Genomic DNA, 15,315 nt, shown 5'->3' with positions numbered 1-15,315 from the left:
GTCCGGTGAGTAATATCCCTGACTCTAGGGTGAAGGATACCGGAAAGGATCCCGAGAGGGGAGGAATGGACGTATCTGGAACTGACATGATATGATTAAGTAGATGACTTGCATTGGGCTAGGCTATACCTTGGCATGCACCAATACTTAGACCAAATGGTGATGTGAGAGAGTGGTGACCAAAACCCCCAACCATGGATTTGTCCGAGAGGGATGCAGGACCCAATTCCCCCCGGTGATGAGTGACTGAGACTACATAAAGAAGTATGGTGCTTTGACTTAAAGCATGTCTACCATAGAGACCAGCATACTTAGAGTTAGAATCATATTTGCATCTTATGTCTCATATCATCTGCATTATTTCATGATTGATATCATATGGCTTATGTATTTTGGAATAACTTTCCTTGCTGAGTTCTTTTGAACTCACTCCTTTTTGCAACATATTTGTTAGACTTTTCTGCAGGTTCTACTACTGTTGACTATGACGGTCAACACTTTAAAGACTAAGTTGGTGACCCATACCACTTTGGCTACGGTGACTACATCGGTGAAGGCTATCAGTTCAAGACTCATATTTGTCAGGAGTAGATCCGACCTGGTTTAGTTTCTTATGATTATGTTATTGAGGAGACATTGTATAAGTTAGAAGAAACTGTAACTTAGTTGCTTACCTTTTTATTTCCCTTCTTTGGAGATCTGGTTGTAACCTTTACCTTATTTCGATCTACCTTCCGCACACGTTTGTAGAGTATATTTCCGCTATACTCTATAGTTGTCTTTTGATTTGGTACTTGTTATTCCGCACTCTGATGTTCTTTGTGATCCTTCTATGATCATTTCTTAACTTTTATTATTAGATTACTTGAATACTATAAATTGTTCTTCCTTTTGATTATATTATTGTGATAAGTGGATATGATCGTTCCTAAATTGGATCTGTTGGGCTGTGGATCACTCCCGAGTAACCCAGATAGGGTACCCCCTGGGTGGAATTGGGGCGGGATGTGACAACCTCTATGGTGAGAAAATTGCAATATTCACGGATCATAAGAGTTTCAAATACTTCTTTACTCAGAAAGAGTTGAACATGAGGCAAAGAAGATGGTTGGAACTAGTCTCCGATTATGATTGTGATATTCAATATCACCCTGGTAAGGCAAATGTTGTTGCAAATGCTCTTAGTAGGAAGATTCTGAAGAAGGTTTTGGATTTGAATGCTTTGAGTCTACCCTTGTTGTCTTCTATTGAGAGTTTTGAATTGGAAGTTGTTCCTGAGAATTCTGCTGTTGTTCTTTCTGCTATGACGGCAAGGTTGGGTCTTAGAGATAAGATTGTTGCTTTGCAGAGTTCTGATCCAGAACTTAAGGACAAAGTTGAGAAGATTTCTTCGAATCCTGAGTCGGATCCCGACTTTGGTATATCTTTGGATGGTGCTTTATTGTTTAGAGGTAGATTGTGTGTGCCAGCAAATGAAGATCTTAAGAAGGAAATATTAAAGGAAGCACACCAATCAATCTTTACAGTACACCCTGGAAGCACCAAGATGTACAAGGACTTGAAGGAACATTTTTGGTGGATTGGTTTGAAGGCCGATGTTGATGACTTTATTGCCAAGTGTGAGACTTGCCAGCGTGTGAAAGCCGTTCATCAACCTCCATCTGGATTGCTTCAGCCCCTTCCTGTTCCTAATTGGAAGTGGGAAGATATCTCTGTGGACTTCGTAACTAGCTTGCCTCGGACAAGTAAAGGCAATGACACTGTGTGGGTGATTGTTGATAGGTTGACCAAATCAGCCCATTTCATTCCTATGAAGATCACTCATACCTTGGATAAGCTAGCTAGACTTTATGTGGATAATGTGGTTCGTCTACATGGTGATCCAATGAGTATTGTGTTCGATCGTGATCCTAGGTTCACCTCAAGGTTTTGAAACAGTTTACAAAAGGCCTTGGGAACCCAATTGAACTTGAGTACAACTCATCATCCACAGTCAGATGGACAATCTGAGCGGACAATTCAGACTTTGGAAGACATGCTCAGATCTTGCGTGGTGGATATGGGTGGAAATTGGGATGAACACTTAGCTTTGGTTGAGTTTGCCTATAATAACAGTTATCAAGCAACGATAGGCATGGCTCCGTTTAAGGCATTGTATGGTTGCACTTGTAGAACACCATTGTATTGGACTGAGACGGGTGAAAGAAAAGTCTTAGGTCCTGAAATGATTGAAGCTACGAGCGCAATGGTGGATATGATAAGAGAAAGGATTAAGTCTGCTCAGTCAAGACAGAAATCCTATGCTGACAAGAGAAGGACTGATCTGGAATTTTAAGTTGGAGAGAAAGTTTTCTTGAAGGTTTCACCAATGAAGGGTGTGATGAGATTTAATGTTAAAGGAAAGCTTAGCCCTCGTTTCATTGGACCTTTTGAGATCTTGGAAAAGGTTGGACCCGTTGCTTATCGATTGGCATTACCTCCGGCTATTGTTGTTGTGCATAATGTGTTCCACGTTTCGATGCTCCGGAAATATGTTGAAAATCCGGAACATGTCTTACAGCAAGCACCTGAAGGACTTAGTGCTGATCTTACCTATGATGAAGAGCCAGCAGAAATTTTGGATAAGAAAGACAAGCAATTGCGGAATCGCACCATCCCTTTGGTAAAGATTCGTTGGAAGGACCATACCCCTGAAGAAGCTTCTTGGGAGAATGAAGAAGATATGAAGAAGTTTCCTCACCTCTTTGGAAGCACAGGTACGCTTTCAATTTCGAGGACGAAATTTCTTTAAGGGGGGGAGAATGTGAAACCCAGCCCTGACCCTAATCCAGAAACTTTGTCATTTGTAGATCTTGTGACCCGAAGTAAGGCAAGAAGTCATCTTTGGGCCATTTCTGTTGAAGACTTGATGGCTGGATTGGAATCCATGAGTGTTGATGCCAATGTCCCAATGGTGGAAACTGCACCCAGATGAAGATTGGATTAGTTGATGGTCTTGGAGTGGTCTCTGTATTGATTCAAAGGCATTTTTAACTCCTAGGTATGTCACTCTAGAGGTGTGCAAAACCCCTTGATGTTTGGACTTGATCTGAGCCTTCAATTCCTTGTTTTGAAGTTGCTGTCTTGATTGGTCGACTCATTGGTCGATTGGACCAATCAATCGACCAATCGATTCTGTTTTTGAAATTTGAATCCTGTCTCTTCTATTTAAGTCTAATCTCGGGAATACTCCGCCTCCTCTACCTCCTAAGCCTATGGAACAAGTTAGAACCCTAATCTAACCCATTCCCTTGCATTCTTTGGTGATCTCTCGCAAAGACTTGAATAATTCTTCATCCTCCTACAGCAAAGGTATGATTTCACTCACTCTTTCTTCTATATCTGATTTTCTTTCTTTAATTCTGTTCTTTGTTGAGATCAGGAAGAAGATGATGCACTCTTGCAACCATCTATTCCATGATCTCATCATGTTCTTTAAGATCCATGATCATCATCATGATCTTAACCTCAGCCAGTGGAATCTTTGAAACCCTAACCCTAATCCTTTGAAACCCTAACCGGTGAGATCGTCTGGAGAGCTTTTGGTAACCTCCCTTGTGAAGGAAAATCTTCTTGGGTGATATTGAGTTAACCTAAACTTCATCATTGAATGACCCTTCTTGTTATTTTTGGCTAACAATTTATCTCCCTTCATCCAGAGCTCTCAATTAATTTCCAAGGGAACCAAAAAGGGTGAAACCCTAATTTCTTGGGTAAGATCAAGAACCTCTAGTTTGATCATGGTAACCCAAATCAATGTGTTTTCTTTACTATATCTGTAATCCTCATATCCTAGTTCTTGAATCTTTGATTATAATATTTTTCCCTCATAATCTATGTTTAACCTAGTAGGTTAACCTTTGTGTTCCTAGGTTATAATTTGGGAACTTGATTTGATTTGTGATTTGATATCCTCTATACCCTAGAATACTACCATGATAATTCCCCTCTAATTTGTACCCTTTTGAACCATCAAATTCGGTTCTGGATTCTCGAAATTTGGATTCTTGCAGGCCACTGTCTGCATTGGTCGACTCATTGGTCAACTGGTCCAACAGACCAATCAATCGACCAATGAGTACAGCAAACTCATTCTTGGTTTGTTTCGATTGATTTATGATCTTTTCCTTTATGCATCTTTCCTAACATGTTGTGTGCACTTGTTTAGGACTGTCTTCTCAGGTTTAGTCAAGATCATACTTGATTCTTTAAGATCCTATCCAAGTTAGAAGGTAAGGACAATTAATTCCTTAACTACATAGATTGCTTGTTCTCTGGTTTCTACTTTATGAAACTATGAGATTACCTACTGTTATTGTATTTTAATTCTGATCTCCTACTGTGGGAACAATAGCACTTGTTATATTGTCTTTTTATTATTCATGATATATGAGTTACTGATTATTGCCTAATCTGATTTCTGCTTTTACATTCTCTTGTATATGATGAACTGTTGGTTGTGTATGTCATGACTGTTCTGAGAATGTGTTTGCTTAAGTTTGGTTTGGGATTGGGGAGTATCCTTTTGATGCTTCTGTCCTTGGACATCGGAGGGAATAGTATGGGATGTTCTCCGAAGATGCCCATCGACGCTTTCCCGAATCAATGGTTGTCATACCTAGGGATGTCTAGTAGGGTTTGGCTAGGATACACCCCTGTTATATCAGACTCGATTCGGAAGGGTATTGAGACCGAACGACTCGTGGTAGCAATGGGGATTCAGGGGCGCTCAAGACCGGTGAGTTATATCCGTGAGAGGACGGGAATCACATTGTGGGGACCATTTATTGGAGGGTTGCATATGGCTAGACTTGGGCTCATGGGCGCTCGAGACCGGTGAGTTATATCCGTGAGAGGACATGAGAGCTTCCCGTTTACCATATGTGGATAACCAATAGGGTTGATGAGTCCGGTGAGTAATATCCGTGACTCTAGTGGAAAGGATACCGGAAAGGATCGCCCGGGGCGAGGATTGGAAGTATCTGGACCTGAGTTGATGTAATTGACTAGATGACTTGCATTGGGCTAGGCTTTTCCCTGACATGCGCCGGTACCTATGCCAAATGGTTGTGAGAGAGTGTGTTGACTTAACCCCCTGCCATGGTTTGTCCTAAGGGATGCCGGACCCACTACCAATAGGAGCCTTATGCGTGACCTACGGTGCTATGACTTAAAGCATGTCTACCATAGAGACCAGCATACATAGAGTTAGATGCATTCATACTTTATCTGTTTCATACTGCATTGCATCATGTTATGTTTTGCCACATGTTATCTATGATGTTATGGATTAACTACCTTACTGAGTTTCTTCGAAACTCATTCCTTTTTGTATATTCTTTGTTTAGATTATCCTACAGGTACAGATTATTATGATGAGCAGTACAGTGAAGCGCAAGCTGATGAAGCGTATTACACACAAGGTGCTGGCAACGATCAAGATTACTCTGATTGTGAAACCCAGCCCTAACCTTGACCCGGAAACTTTGTTATTTATAGGTCTAGTGACCCGAAGTAAAGCAAGAAGTCAGCTTTGGGCCATCCCAGTGGAGGACTTGTTGTTTGGCTTTGAATCCATGAGTGTTGATGACGAGGTTCTATTTATGGAAACTGAATCTTGATGAAGATCGGATTAGTTGATGGACTTGGAGTGCTCTCTATCATGGTTTGAAGGCATTTCTACCTATTAGGTAAGTCACTTGGTGTGTGTGCAAAACCCCTTTAGGTTTGGATTTGATCTGGGCCTTCAATTCCCTGTTTCGAAGTTGTTGAACTAATTGGTCGACTCATTGGTCGACTGGACCAGTCGACCAATCCAATCGACCAATGGGTTCTGTCTTTGGTAATTAGGTCTTGCTTGCTCTATTTAAGTCCAATCTCGAGTCTACTTCGTATTTTCTGCCTCCAAACTCTTTGGAAAGAACCAAAGACCTCTGCAAGTCATCTCCCTTGCGTCCTTGGTGTTTATCTTGACGGATCTTTGTCAAAACTCGTGTTCTTACACAAAAAGGTATGTTTACACTCTCTTCTTCTTCTTCATCCTTGTTTTCTTTCCTTTTTGAGTTGAGACAGTAGAGGAGATGCTGCATTCTCTGTTGCAAACATCTTTGAACTTATCTCTCATGATCTTCCTAAGGATTAAAGGCTAAAGCAATGTCCGTAATCATGATCATTGCAAGCTTTTGAAGGAATCATGATCTAAATCATGATCTCGTCTTTGTTTATCTTTGATTTAAATTCTGATGTTCTTAGATCTATTATATTGATCATATTAGTAGTCAATCGCTGTGTTTTCTTTACATAATCCGTGATCTATCAATCGCTAGTTGTTTCTCTTCTATCATACCATGCTTTCTTCAAGAATCATGACTGATACATCTATGGTAAGTTTTGTTTCCTTATTTAGATTTATGTTCTTAGATCTATTTTCTTGAAGATCTAAGTATGCCTTCCATGATATCTTCATCAAAATCAATGATTCATTCTCCTATTGTTCATGTCGATGATTTGTATTCGTAATTCATCAAGAACCATGATTAATCTAATTATGGTAACTTTTTGTTTCCTAATTTGTAACTTGAAAACTTGATTCGATTAGTGTTTTGAGGTCCTCTATATGTTAGGATACTACCAATGTAGTTTACCCCTTGTTTAGTACCCTTTTGAACCACCAAATTCGGTTCTTTATTCTTAAAACTCTGATTTTGTAGGCCACTGTCTCCATTGGTTGACTAGGACAGTAGACCAATCCAATCGACCAATGAGTACATCAACTCCAGATTTGGTCTGTTTTGGATGTTTTGATATCTTTTCTTTTAGGGATCTTTCCTAATATGTTGTATACACTTGTCTAGGACCTTCTTCTCAAGTTTGTCAAGATCTTACTTGATTTCTTAAGATTCCTTTGCAAGTTATAAAAGGTAAGGATGGTTACTTCCTTAACAACATAAATTGCATATCTTAGTTTCTATATTTGAATCTTGTTAGTTTATTTCTTTAATTAGATTCTTATAATGTTATACTACTGTGGTACTGTCTTGATATCAGTAGCATTACTTGTTTATATTAAATTGACTCATGTATGATTTACTTACCAGTTATACACAAGTTGAATGTAATTATTGATTTCTTTCCATATATGAAGTTACCATATATGTGATGTTATGGATTGATGCTTGTGTATGCTTAAGTATGGTTTGGAAAGGAGAGGTGTTCCTTTTGACACTTCTGTCCTAGGACTACTACGGGAATATTATGGGATGTTTCCGGAGATGCCCTTTGGACACCTTCCTAAACTGTTGGATGACATATTTAGGACTGTCTAGTAGTGTTTGGCTAGGATGTCCTGTTATGTCAGACCCTAATCGGAGGGGTATTGAGACCGAACGACCCGTGGTAGCAATGGGGATTCATGGGCGCTCAAGACCGGTAACCAACCCGTGAGAGGACAGGAATCACATTGTGGGGACCATTTATTGGTAGGGTTGCATATGGTTAGACTTGGGCTCACGGGCGCTTAAGACCGGTAACCAACCCGTGAGAGGACGTGAGAGCTTCCCGTTTACCATATGTGGATAACCAATAGGGTTGATGAGTCCGTAGTCAGGGACTATGAGGACTCTAGTGTGAAGGATACCGGAAAGGATCGCCAGGGGCGAGGAATGGACGTATCTGGATCTGACTTGATGTAGCTGAGTAGAAGACTTGCATTTGGCTAGGCTTTAACCCTGACATGCGCCGGTACTTAGACCAATGGTGATGTGAGAGAGTGGTGACCTATACCCCAGCCATGGAATATCCTGAGGGATGAAGGACCCATTACCAACTGATGATGAGTGAATGAGACTTTCCTAAAGAAGTATGGTGCTATGACTTAAAGCATGTCTGCCATTAGAGACCAGCATACATAGAGTTAGATTCATACATTCATTGTTTGTCTCATACCATATTGCATTTATGTTTGTTTTGTAACCCTGCCATTTATGTTATTATGGATTTAACTGCTTTACTGAGTTTCTTTGAAACTCATTCCTTTTGTACAATGTTTGTCAGACTACTCTACAGGTTCTGAGTATCATGACTGCTCGTATGAAGAAGCGCAAGGAGAAGAGGCATATCTCCAGGAAAGTGATTGCGGTTACGACAATTACACTGAAGATTCCACGAGTGGTTATGCTCCGTACGATGCTTAGTCCGACCATAGAGTGGAAGTGCCCTTGTGCCATTTATGAGATTTATACTTATAGGGATATTGTCTATAAGATTGAGAACAATTTAGTTACCTATTGTACCTGCTATTGGGATTAGATTTCATTATGTTTCTTCTCTTTTAGAACTACATTTCCGCTGGTTGTAGAGTGGGATTTCATCTCACATTACTTATTTGATTTAGACACTCTGATTATATTTAGTACTCTGATTTATATATGATTCAATCTTTCCTTATTTGGATCTATGGTTTATCTTTTGCACATCAATTATTGTTGTTCATGATTATGTTATTGTTTATGTGGGAGGTTGATTACTCGATACCTGATCTTCGGGCTGTGGATCACACTCTCGGATATGCCAGTTAGGGTACCGGCTGGAAGGATGTGACACTGATGATCCCCCGGCGGATCAAGCTGCGTACTACTTTTGAAAACAGCATAGAGTTAGAACGGATTCATTGGATTGACGAAGTCCATACTTATGAAGACGTTATCTATAAACTAGAAGACGCTCGCTCGATCTTAGTTTATTTCTTAGTACATTTGTTTCAGTTGTAATTCCTTTTGACTTTCATACTACGTTCCGCTATATTGGTGAACTGAGTTTCCGCCTCACTTTACTCTTTTTGATATCATTGGATATCTGGTATCTTTTCCGCACTCTGATTATACTGAGTATCCATTATTGTTTTGAACCTTTGTTTATAATATTAAACCTTGATTATTTCCTGTTTATGATTATGTTATTGTATATGTGGGAGGATGATTTCCTCGATACTTGATCTTCGGGGCTGTGGATCACACTCTCTGGTATGCCAGTTAGGGTACCGGCTGGGAGGATGCGACACTTAAATCCTGAGAAATGTGCCTTTGGAGTTTCCTCTGGAAAATTCCTCGGTTTCATGGTCTCTCAAAAAGGAATTGAGGCCAATTCCGAAAAGATTCAGGCCTTGATTGAAATGCAACCACCCAGCACACAGTGAAATAAATCCAATGCTTAACAGGAAGGGTGGCAGCGCTAAATCGGTTCATATCCCGAGCTGGAGAAAAATGCAACTCCTTTTTCAAAGCATTGAAGGCTACACCAAGCTCGGGAGAAATCACGTGGACGGAAGAGTGTCAAAAGGCATTTGAGCAATTAAAAGTGTCTCTCGGGACAACACCGGTCTTAGCGCGACCAATAAAGTGTAAGTACCATTTCACCAACTCAGAACCCGGTCTACTATGTGAGTCACGTGCTTATTGATGCAGGAACAAAATACCCGAACGTTGATAAGCAAGTTCTGGCACTTTTGGTGGCCTCACGAAAGCTAAGGCCTTACTTTTAGGTACATCCAATAATTGTCCCGACCAACTTCCCACTCAAGAAAATCCTTTAAAGGCCTGATGTAGCAAGAAGGATGGTCGGGTGGGCAGTGGAGCTGAGCGAGTACCAAATCGAGTTCAAACCCAGAACGGCCATAAAAGCTCAAGTTCTAGCTGACTTTATTGTGGAAAGCAGTTTACTACAAAATAAAGACCAAGGGGCAATGTGAAATCCAGCCCAAACCTAACCAGGACACCCTAATTGCTTTGAGATAAAGAAAGACTTGTTTGATGTTAGACCTTGATTTCAGTGTTTTTATCTTTGAAAGCTTTAGGAGGTTATGTCCAACCTTTTCCTTAGAGTAGATCCAATGTCCCGAAGTGAAGGAAGAAGTCCTTGTGGGCCCTCTTTATGGAAGACATGGTGTTTGACCCGAAACCCATGGACATTGACGATGATACCCCTTACTTGGGTACATTGTCGGTGTTTAGTGAAAACCTGTGCACCGAAGAGGGGTGAATTAGTTGAAGTACCAAATGAACTCCTGTGCTCAATCCGAAGATATTTCCCGAAACTAGACTTCTTGATGGACTTGTAGGAGAAAACCCCACTCAATTTGACCCCGTATAGCCCTCCGAATCTCTGTCCGAAGTTGCTAAACTATTTCTGGATTTTCTGCTGAAACCTGTTTTGGTCGATCCTCTTTGGTCGATGCCATCAACCAAAGAGCATCGACCAAAGTTGCCCAGATTCGAGTAAAATATGCTGTTGGAATATTCTCTCATCTATATATGCTAGCCTCGTGTTTTGAGCCCTATTACACTCATTTAGACCACTGAGAACGAGAGTGGAGCTTCCCAAGGCACTCTCTTGGTATTTGTGAAGGATTCTTGCCCCCAATCATTGCAATCATTGTCTCTCTTCTCCAACTATCATATTCTAAGGTATGATCCTCTCTCTTGCTCTCTATCCTACCCACTTCTCTTCTTCTTTTTACTGATGAGACCATGGCCAAGGTGCTACAACCTTGCAAACACCTTGCCATGAATGCCTCTTCCCATTTATACTTGCTTTTCCTTCATTCTTGCTATGCCTCACTTGCATCTTGATCCTTGCGTATGCATTACCATGATTCTTTGCTTAACAACTTGATGATTTCATATACTAAACTGAAATGTGGAGTATGATTAGCTTAATTTCTGGCTTGCAAATGATTGTAATCTTGTTTGTAACCCATTCCCCAACTAATTCTCTAGCTTCCCTTTCAATTACATCAATTACTCATGAATGCTAGGATTCTTGTCTTTAGAACATAGGACCTCAATTTAGGGGTTTTCATTTGGACCATTGGATTGTAATAGTACTTGCTAGGTAGTGTTCTTACATTGTTATTAATCATCCCTCCAAGTTTCGGATCGATCCGAGCACCGGAAGATCGATTTCGGACCAAATCACCAAAATCCAACTTGCTGCCATCAACCAAAGAGCATCGACCAAACATGCCACTGATAGCAACCTTGCTCTATTTTGATCCGTTCGACCTCCGATCTTCCCGGTTTCTTCTCTAATCTCTTATTTATGTTTTTTTAGGTCTTAACACTATTATTGGATCATTCCTTTGTGACTCTTGGATCGTCATCGACTCAACTTAAGGTAAGGATGGTTATCGCCATAAATACATAGGCTATGTGCTTATGTTTTGCTGCTCATAACTTAGTGAACATAGCCTCTTAATTGCTTTGAATATTATAGGACTGATATACATGTTTTAGAACAATAGTATTGTGATTTCATATACTCTTGTCATAATGATTTATTATTCTTGCTACTTATATATATGATGGATTATTTCGATGTTATGATTTAACTTCTATCATGATGATGTATCAAATGTATGCGATATGATGGACTTGAGTATGTGATTGCTTAGGTATAACTTGGGATTGGGGAGTGTCCTATTGACGCTTCTGTCCTTGGGCATCGGAGGGAATAGTATGGGATGTTCTCCGAAGATGCCTATCGACACTTTCCCGGGTTATTGGATGACATACATAGGATTGTCTAGTTGTTTGGCTAGGATGTCCCTGTCGTATCAGACCCGAATCGGAAGGGCATTGAGACCGAACGACCCATGGTAGCAGTGGGGATTTGTGGGCACTCAAGACCGGTGAAATGATCAGTGAGTGGTCATAAATCTCATTGTGGGAGCCATTTATTGGTAGGTAGGGTTGCAAATTGATAGACTTGGGCTCACGAGCTCTCGAAGATCGGTGGGTCATATCCGTGAGGGGATGTGAGAGCTTCCCATCTACTATTTTTGGATGACCAATAGGGTTAATAAGTCTGGTGGGTAATATCCGTGACTCTAGTGTGAAAGATACTAGAAAGGATCCCAGGATGGGAGGAATGGACGTATCTGGATCTGACATGATATGACTAAGTAGATGACTTGCATTGGGCTAGGCTTTACCGTGACATGCGCCAATACTTAGACCAAATGGTGATGTGAGAGAGCGGTGACTGAAACCCCAACCATGGATTTGTCCGAGAGGGATGTAGGACCCAATTCCCCCCGGTGATTGAGTGACTGAGACTTATCTAAAAAAGTATGGTGCTATGTCTTAAAGCATGTCTACCTTAGAGACTAGCATTCATAGAGTTAGAATCATACTTGCATCATGTGTCATATCATATTGCATCATGTTATGGTTTGTATCATATGGCTTATGTTTTATGGAATAATTGCCTTGCTGACTTTTGAACTCACTCCTTTTTGCAACATCTTTGTTAGACTCTATTGCAGGTACTACTACTACTGTCGACTTTGACAATCAACACTCTGAAGACCAAGTTGATGACTCGTACCCCTCTAGTCACGGTGTAGAAGTTGGTAAAGACTAGTAGTCCGAGATTGGGACTCATCTAGAGCAGCTCAGTTTTGCACTTAGGTGTTAGGGATGGGATATCGTCTCATTCCCTTTTTAGTCTTTTGTTTTTATTTGTTGAGACCGTAGTTTAGTTTGTTCCCTTGTCACTTTGGGAATCGGTTGTAAATCCTTATTTTAGTCGATCCACCTTCCGCTATTCTTATAGGGTGGGTTTCCCCCTCCTTTTCACACTTTGACTATATATCCTATTTGTATCTTTTATGCACTCTAATGTTCTTTGTGATCCTTCTGAGATCCTTCCTTGACTTTTATTATTAAATTATTTGAATACAAAGAATTGTTCTTGCTTTTTGATTATATTATTGTGCTAAGTGACTATGATCGTTCTTAAACTTGATCGGTGGGACCGTGTTTCACTCCCCTGGGTAATCCAGATAGGGTACCCCCTTGGTGGATTTTAGGGTGGGATGTGATAGGCAACAACTAAAACGTCAGACTTATGGATTCTACATGTTGATGGCTCGAGTAGCACTTTAGGTTCGGGAGCGGGATTGACACTCAAAAGTCCCGAAGACTTCACGTCGATATGCGTTAAGATTCAATTTCCTGGCCTCAAATAATGAAGCCGAATACGAAGTTGTTATAGCAAACCTGAGAGTTGCTCGAGCACTCAGAGTATGGGAGCTGGAAGTAAGAAGTGACTCCCAACTTCTTGTGAATCAAATCAAGGGGGAGTATAATGCAAAAGATGAGAGAATGGCAAAATACCTGGCTAAGGTCAAGCAACTTCAAACACTTTTCGATCGGATAACTTTTCACCAAACACCTAGGAAAGAGAATGAACGAGCAGATGAACTATCTCGGCTATCTTTAGCCAATTACCAGAATCTGGATTCGGCAGTCTACATTGAAGAATTAGATATACTGAGCACACAAGAGCCGGAGTCTTTCGAGATTAGCAATGATTCCGACTAGACAACACCTTTGGTAACTTACCTAAAGGATAGCAAGCTCCCGACCGATCTAAAGGAGGCCAAGAGAATGAAGAATCAAGCTGCCCGATTCACCATCATAGATGGACAGTTGTACAGAAGATCCTTCACTGAACCTCTTTTAAGGTGTGTCAGACCTTCCTGAGCCACCTACGCTTTAGCAGAAATCCATAAGGGAATTTGTGGGTCACACATGGGTGGAAAGACTTTGGCACAAAAGGTATTACTTTCGGGCATATACTGGCCGATTGTACAAAAAGATGCTTTTGAGTATGTTTGCAAATGTGAACAATGTTAGAAGCATGCAAATGTTCCAAAAGTACCTGCAATACCAATGACGCCCGTCTCTAGCCCAACCCCTTTTGCAATGTGGGGAATGGACTTGATTGGGAAGCTACCAAAAGCTTCAAGGAACCGGGAGTATCTTATCGTTGCCATAGACTACTTTACAAAATGGGTCGAGGCGGAACCTTTGGCTTCCATTAAGGAAAAGCAAGTGGAGAATTTTTTCAAAGAAAAAGTTATCTACAAGTTTGGGATACCTCAGATCCTCGTGACAGATAATGGAAAACAATGTGAAGGAGCAGGATTCAAAGCTTTCTGTGAAAGATACCACATCGAACATCGATTTGCTTCAGTTGCTTATCCACAAAGTAACGGGCAAGTTGAAGTCACCAATAGAACACTGCTGAACGGGATGAAAAAGATATTAGAGGACAGCCGGACACTCTGGGTCAAGGAATTTCCGCGTGTACTATGGTCATACAGGACCACTGTCCGAACCCTAACAGGAGAAACACCATTCAGCCTTGCATATGATACTGAAGCTTTGGCTCCTGTAGAAGTCTTGGCCGGGTCATTCTGATACAACACCTTCGATGAAGAACAAAATGACTAGGGCCTAAGGGAAAATTTAGATTTCCTACAAGAAACTCAAGAAAAAGCTCAACAAAGAAATCAATTGTACTAGAAGAGGATGGCTCGGCACTATAACTCCCAAGTGAAAGGCCAAAGATACCGATCGGGAGATCTGGTACTAAGAAGAAATAGGGCTTCCGACCCAAGGAACCAAGAAAAGTTAACTCCAACATGGGAAGGGCCTCATATCATTGACAAAGAGACAAAACCGAGAGCATACCGACTGAAAGACTCGGAAACTGGAAAACCGATTGATCGATCATGGAACTCCACTAACCTGAGAAGGTTCTATCAGTAGTTTTGTATCTTTTTCAAAATTAATAAATTGACTCGGGTCCATCCCGGTCACCTTGCACCTTTTTAAGACTAAATTGATTCGGGTCCATCCCGGTCGCTTTGCACCTTTTTAAAAGGACTTGCACTTTTTTAAGATTTAAAGGATTCAGTTTCATTCCAAACATCTTGCACTTTCATACAGCTTGAACGAGTCATGAAGACGACAATTGAAAAACACTTAGTCAAATTTCATTCAAAATAAACTCTTAAATAAGAGAAGTTACATGACTCGAGAACAAAGAGCTAGGTGACCCATATATCAATTAATTACATGACTCAAGAACAAAGAGAGCTTGGACACTTAGTTACATGACTTGCAAACAAGGAGGTATAGGCCTCAGGACACAAAAAACTTCAAGATCACACCGACAAAGAGATGTTTCATAGTAATTGATATACTAAAGCATCTTTGAACTCTTTGCAGTCGCCGAGAGCAAGATTCATTTGCCGATTGAAAGCCATGAACTTACTAACAAGCTAACGGCCATCTTGAATTGTCACTTGCATTCTGTCCCGGATGCCTCAATCGACCCTCAAGGATGGCTCGACCAAACCTTCATTCGACACGTTAGTGTCAGCAATGGTGTCAGTCGGGGACCATCTGGCATCGTCTTCAGCTTAAGATT

This window comes from Hakea prostrata, chromosome 9 (assembly GCF_041222555.1).
Source record: "Hakea prostrata isolate BN-2017 chromosome 9, UWA_Hpros_2, whole genome shotgun sequence".
NCBI classification, from domain to species: Eukaryota; Viridiplantae; Streptophyta; class Magnoliopsida; order Proteales; family Proteaceae; genus Hakea; species Hakea prostrata.
Note: the sequence above shows the minus strand (reverse complement) of the source record.